The sequence below is a fragment of the Triticum aestivum genome, chromosome 3A (genome assembly GCF_018294505.1).
Source record: "Triticum aestivum cultivar Chinese Spring chromosome 3A, IWGSC CS RefSeq v2.1, whole genome shotgun sequence".
Classification (NCBI taxonomy): domain Eukaryota; kingdom Viridiplantae; phylum Streptophyta; class Magnoliopsida; order Poales; family Poaceae; genus Triticum; species Triticum aestivum.
Window position 1 is genome coordinate 690,329,137 of NC_057800.1, and position 5,822 is coordinate 690,334,958.

Here is a 5,822-nt window from a genome sequence, read left to right on the forward strand (position 1 = left end):
CACAAGCTTGGGGGAGGCTTCTCAAGTTACTTAATGCTTTACCTGATCATCCTCTTAAAAAAATGAAATACTTGATATCTTTTATAATGGACTAACTGATGCTTCCAGAGATTACCTGGATAGTTGTGCTGGTTCTGTTTTCAGGGAAAGAACACCGGATGAAGCTGAAATTCTATTGAATAATATGTTGATAAATGAAAATAATTGGATACTTCCTGAGCCTATCCCTAAACCAACTCCGAAGAAGAGATGTGTTCTATTTCTCAGTCCTGAAGATATGCAAGAGGCAAAGAAATCTATGAAATAAAAAGGTATTAAAGTTGAAGATGTTAAGAATGTACCTCCTATTGAAGAAATACACGGTCTTAATTTACCACCTGTTGAAGAAACATATGACCTTAATCCATCTCCTATTAAAGAAATACATGGTCTTGATAACCCGACACGTGTAGTAAAGGTAAATTCTCTCTATAGATATGATAAAGCTGAAATCCCATTTACTAAATTTGCTAGCCCATGCTTAGATGGGTTTGATAAATTTATGGCTAAGAAAGAAGATTTTAATGCTTATTTTAGTAGACAATTGAAATACAATTCAAATATGCTTGAACACTTGGGTGATTATATGGCTAAGGTTAAAGGTGAACTTAAACTTATTAGTAAACATGCTTCTATGGTTACCACTCAAGTAGAACAAGTACTTAAAGCTCAAAATGATTTGCTCAATGAATTGAATAATAAGAATAATGATAATGCTGTTAGAGTGGCTCAGGAACCTTTGTATCCCGAAGGCCACCCTAAGAGAATTGAGCAAGATTCTCAAAGAAATAATATAGATGAACCTAGTACTTCTAAAAGGAAGAAAAAGAAAAATGATAGGACTTTGCATGCTTCTAGTGAACCTATTGCCGAAACACCTGAGAATCCAAATGATATTTCTATCTCAGATGCTGAAACACAATCTGGTAATGAACCTGAAACTAGTAATAATGTTAATGATAATGTTCATGATGATGCTCAACCTAGTAATGATAATGATACAGAAATTGAACCTGCTGTTGATCTTGATAACCCACAATCAAAGAATCAACGTTATGATAAGAAAGACTTTGTTTCTAGGAAACACGATAAGGAAAGAGAGCCTTGGGTTCACAAACCCATGCCTTTTCCTCCCAAACCATCCAAGAAAAAGGATGATGAGGATTTTGAGCGCTTTGCTGAAATGATTAGACCTATCTTTTTGCGTATGCGATTAATTGATATGCTCAAAATGAATCCTTATGCTAAGTATATGAAAGATATTGTTACAAATAAAAGAAAGATACCGGAAGCTGAAATTTCCACCATGCTTGCTAATTATACTTTTAAAGGTGGAATACCAAAGAAACTTGGAGATCCAGGAGTACCCACTATACCATGTTCCATTAGAAGAAATTATGTTAAAACTTCTTTATGTGATCTTGGAGCCGGTGATAGTGTTATGCCTCTCTCTTTATATCGTAGACTTGATTTGAATAAGTTGACACCTACTGAAATATGTTTGCAAATGGCTGATAAATCAACTGCTATACCTGTTGGTATTTGTGAGGATGTGCCTGTTGTGGTTGCCAATGTTACTATTTTAACGGACTTTGTTATTCTTGATATTCCCGAGGACGATAGTATGTCTATTATTCTGGGAAGACCCTTTTTGAATACTACAGGGGCTGTTATTGACTGCACTAAAGGCAGTGTCACTTTTCATGTTAATGGTAATGAGCATATGATACACTTTCTGAGGAAACAACCTCAAGTTCATAGTATCAATTCTATTGGAAAAATTCCATCGATTGTTTTTGGAGGTTTTGAATTTCCTCTTCCTACAGTCAAGAAGAAATATGATATTCTTATTGTTGGGGATGTGCATATCCCCGTTGAGGTAACATAGTGCTATTCGAAATTTCTCCGGTTCCATGTTATTCGGAATGAGTTCGTTAACAAGACTTGATCAACCTTGTTAGTGGATTCCTTTTGATGATCATGAGATGGATGAAACTAGAAGGCACAACCTTCTGTACCCTCCTTTTTATTTTCTGTTATTTATATTAAATAAAATAAAATTAGTATTTTTCTGTCTGTTATCTGAATTATCCTTGCAATATAAAAATACCCCGAAAATAAAAGTTCTCCAAATGCCCTGAGATTTAAATATGATTTTTTCTGGAATATTTGAGAATATTTGGCACTGAGAACACATCAGGAGGAGCTGTCACCTGGCCACAAGGGTTAGGGGCGCGCCCTACCCCCCTAGGCGCGCCCCTGCCTCGTGGGCCCATGGTGGCCCTCCTCTACTTATCCTTTCACACACACTCCTTCTTCCTCCCACAAACATGAATATCCAGCTCTAACCCGAGTCCAAGCTCGTTTGGCTGCCATTTTCGATCTCCTTGCTCAAAGCACCTCTCACAAAACTGCTTCGGGAGATTGTTCCTTGGTATGTGACTCCTCCATTGGTCCAATTAGTTTTTTTTTCTAGTGCTTTATTCATTGCAAATTTATGCTGCCTAGGTGACCACGTTCTTGAGCTTGCATGTCAAATTTATATGGTTCCAAGTAGTTTTGATGCATGATATAGGCTCTAGGCACTTGTATGAGTAGTTGCTACCAATATTATTGAGTTTGGCTTACTTTTATTTTGAAGTTACTAAAAATTTCAGAATTTTTCAGAGAATAATGAAGAGATTTTTGAGGGGCTCATCGAGCCGAAGCTCCAAGGAAAAGCAAAATGAAGAAGCAATGAAGCCCAAATATAATTTTCCTCGCACCACGGAGGTTAGGCCGTGTGAATGGCCCTCCGATGAATTCTTGAGAGCAACCGGGATTTATGAGGATTTTTATGAATTGGCTAAGAATGCAGGCCTCACCGACTTCCTCCACGACCAACACGAACAGTATCTCTTACTCACCAATACTTTTGTGCAAAACTTCTACTATTGTCCTAGGGAATCACCTCCTTCAGTAGAGTTTCATTTATATGATGTGGTTAAGAAGATGTCACTTTATGATTTTTGTCGGGTTTGTTTGATCCCTTTCGAGGGCAAAATAGAGGAACCACATCGTGACGATGTGGATGGGTTTATTGATACCATCACCATAGGGGAAACGAGGAAGGTTCCCGATGCACGAATCACTATACATTTTCCTGTTTTACGCTACTTTGTAATATTTGCTAGTCGTTGCTTAATTGGTCGCGGAAACTATGGAAACCTTAGTGTTCCTGATATTATTATTTTGTTCCACGGGTTAGTCTGTGATAACTCTGTGAGTATGGGCGGTATTATTGCTAAACAGTTGAGTCTGAACCGTGCAAAGGGCCCCATCTTTGGTGGTATCTATGCTCTACGCCTAGCTGCACATTTTAACATACCTATTAGGCATTATGAGAAGGAAGAAAAATTGATGACTCGTGTTTATTTAGATTATAAGAGTATGGTAGCACACGATTTCATTATAAAGAATAGGGAAGGGGAGCTTAAATACAAATTGTTCTTTGATAAACATCATCCGGAGACTATTACCTTGCCCGCTCCTTCCTTGTTTGATTTATCTACAGGCTAGTACCTCGTCTCGCCGGAGAACATTCACGCCTACCGGAACCCTGCACCAGCCATACAACCAGAGTCGGAACCACAGGTTGATCCTCCACGACAGTCTAACACTACTAGAAAAATAGCTATAGCCAATATCCCTATTAGTGGCGCACCATGGTGGTGGTGCGCCACTGCTATATAGCAGTGGCGCACCAGAAGCAGGTGCGCCATTGTTATTTTTTTAGTAGTGGTGCACCTTTAGTCCAATGCGCCATTGCTATTTTTCCCCGGGTCCACCCCCTTCCCCAGGTTTACCAATGGCGCACCTTTGCCAGGTGCGCCATTGCTATTTTCGATAGCAATGGCGCACCTAGCAAAGGTGCGCCATTGGTAAGCCAAGGGAGGTGGGAATTTTTGTGTAGCAATGGCGCACCACCCCTGGTGCGCCATTGCTATGTGCTGCACCGACCGACCCTGATTATTCGAGGATTTTTTTTCTGGTGAAAAGAGAATCCAATCCAACCAAAGCAACAGAACACAACACAACGCTTCCTCCTCCTCTCCCCTCGAATTGATCCCCTCCAAACCCGTCGCCGCTGCCGTGGACCTCCTATCCCCATCCCCACCGGTGTTCTCGTGTCCTCTAGCCTCACCATCGACCTCCCGCCCCGCCCTGCATCCCGTTGCTGGCGCCCCCACCCTCTCCCCTCTCCGTCTCTTCCTAGGAGGGAGCGAGGCCTCAGATCCACAGGCCGTGGCAACCACCGCCACCGCGTCCTACTCCTTCCACCCCACCTAGCCGCCCTCCGCCTCCACATCTCTTTGTCCCTCCCTCCTCGCGCCCGCAGCCATGTCGGAGATACTGCTGTTGCACGGGCTAACGGGGAAAAACAAGCAGGCGTAGAAGGAGGGCAAGATCCGCGGCACGGCGGTGCTGGTCAAGAGCGGCCTGCTCGACCTCAACGACTTCAACTCATCCATCCTCGACGGCGTCCACAAGATCCTCAACGGCCAAGGACGATGGCGTCTCCTTCCATCTCGTCAGCGCCACCACACCCAACCCCCGTAAGCAGTCGCCTCCTGTAACATCCCAAACTTCTAAATTTTGGAATGTTATAATAAATAGATAGATTTGATTGATTGTTTGATTGGTTGATTGGTTGTGTGAAATTGAGTGAAATTCGAAACCTTTTTGAAAGTTAAATGAGAGGGAATAAAAGGACTTTCCCAAACTTCCATTTTTCATTCATGATCTCCGTGAATTCAAATTCTTTTCACCACAAAACCCTGGAGAGAAGATGACATGACTTCTTCCATTTATTTAAATGACAAGGGGTGTTGAAAATATTTGAATTTCATTTGGAAAATATTTCCAATTCTGAAACTTTATGCAACTCAATGATTTTCACGAGAGGAGATAAAATGACTTCTTCAAATTATATGAAATATGAGTTGGGAGTTTCAAAGGATCAAATTCAAAGTCTTTTGGAATTATTTGACAATTTGGATTTATTTGGATTTTATTCAAATTATTTTTCTTCAAAAATAAAATACATGGAAAATAGGGTAACATGATTCCCTACAATAAAAAATTGGAGAGAAATAAATTCGAATTCATTTTGGTATTTAAAAAATGATTTTTGTTGGATTTTATTAGAGCAGTGGCACTCTTGGCTTTCTTTAAATTTGTGTGGATTTTATTTGACTCTAGAAAAATGTTCAGCTAGTAGGAAATGTTTTTATGTAAATTTTGGTATATTATATGCCTATATAGCATTTCTATTTCTTTTGTTTTATTACTTTTTGTTTGTTTGTGTTTAAAAAAATGTTTAAAAAAATTAGGCCAAAGCCGACCGAGCCAGGACGGCCCAGCCAGAGGCCGAGCCAGCCCAGCCGCTCGCCCCGCGCGTGTGCCGCAGCAGGCCGCGGCCCAGCAGCCCACCTCCCGGTCGTCCCCGACCCTCGGTCGGAGACCAACTCCAGCACGCCACCGCCGCAGCTGCCGTGTCCTCGCCGGACTTCTCCACCGCCTCGCCTCGCCCCTCCTCCAAGTCTTCTCCTCCTCCCCTCCTATATAAACGGAGCACCCCGGCCCCGTTTCCCTCAAAAACCGAAGCCCCCGATCCTCGCAGCTGCGCCACGCCCTCGCCGGAGTTAGCCGTCACCGCCGGAGATCCACGTCGTCGCCCCGCTCCACCCCACCACTCCCGACCGACGCCGCCCACTCCATCCTCACCGCCGCGCCGCGCCGAG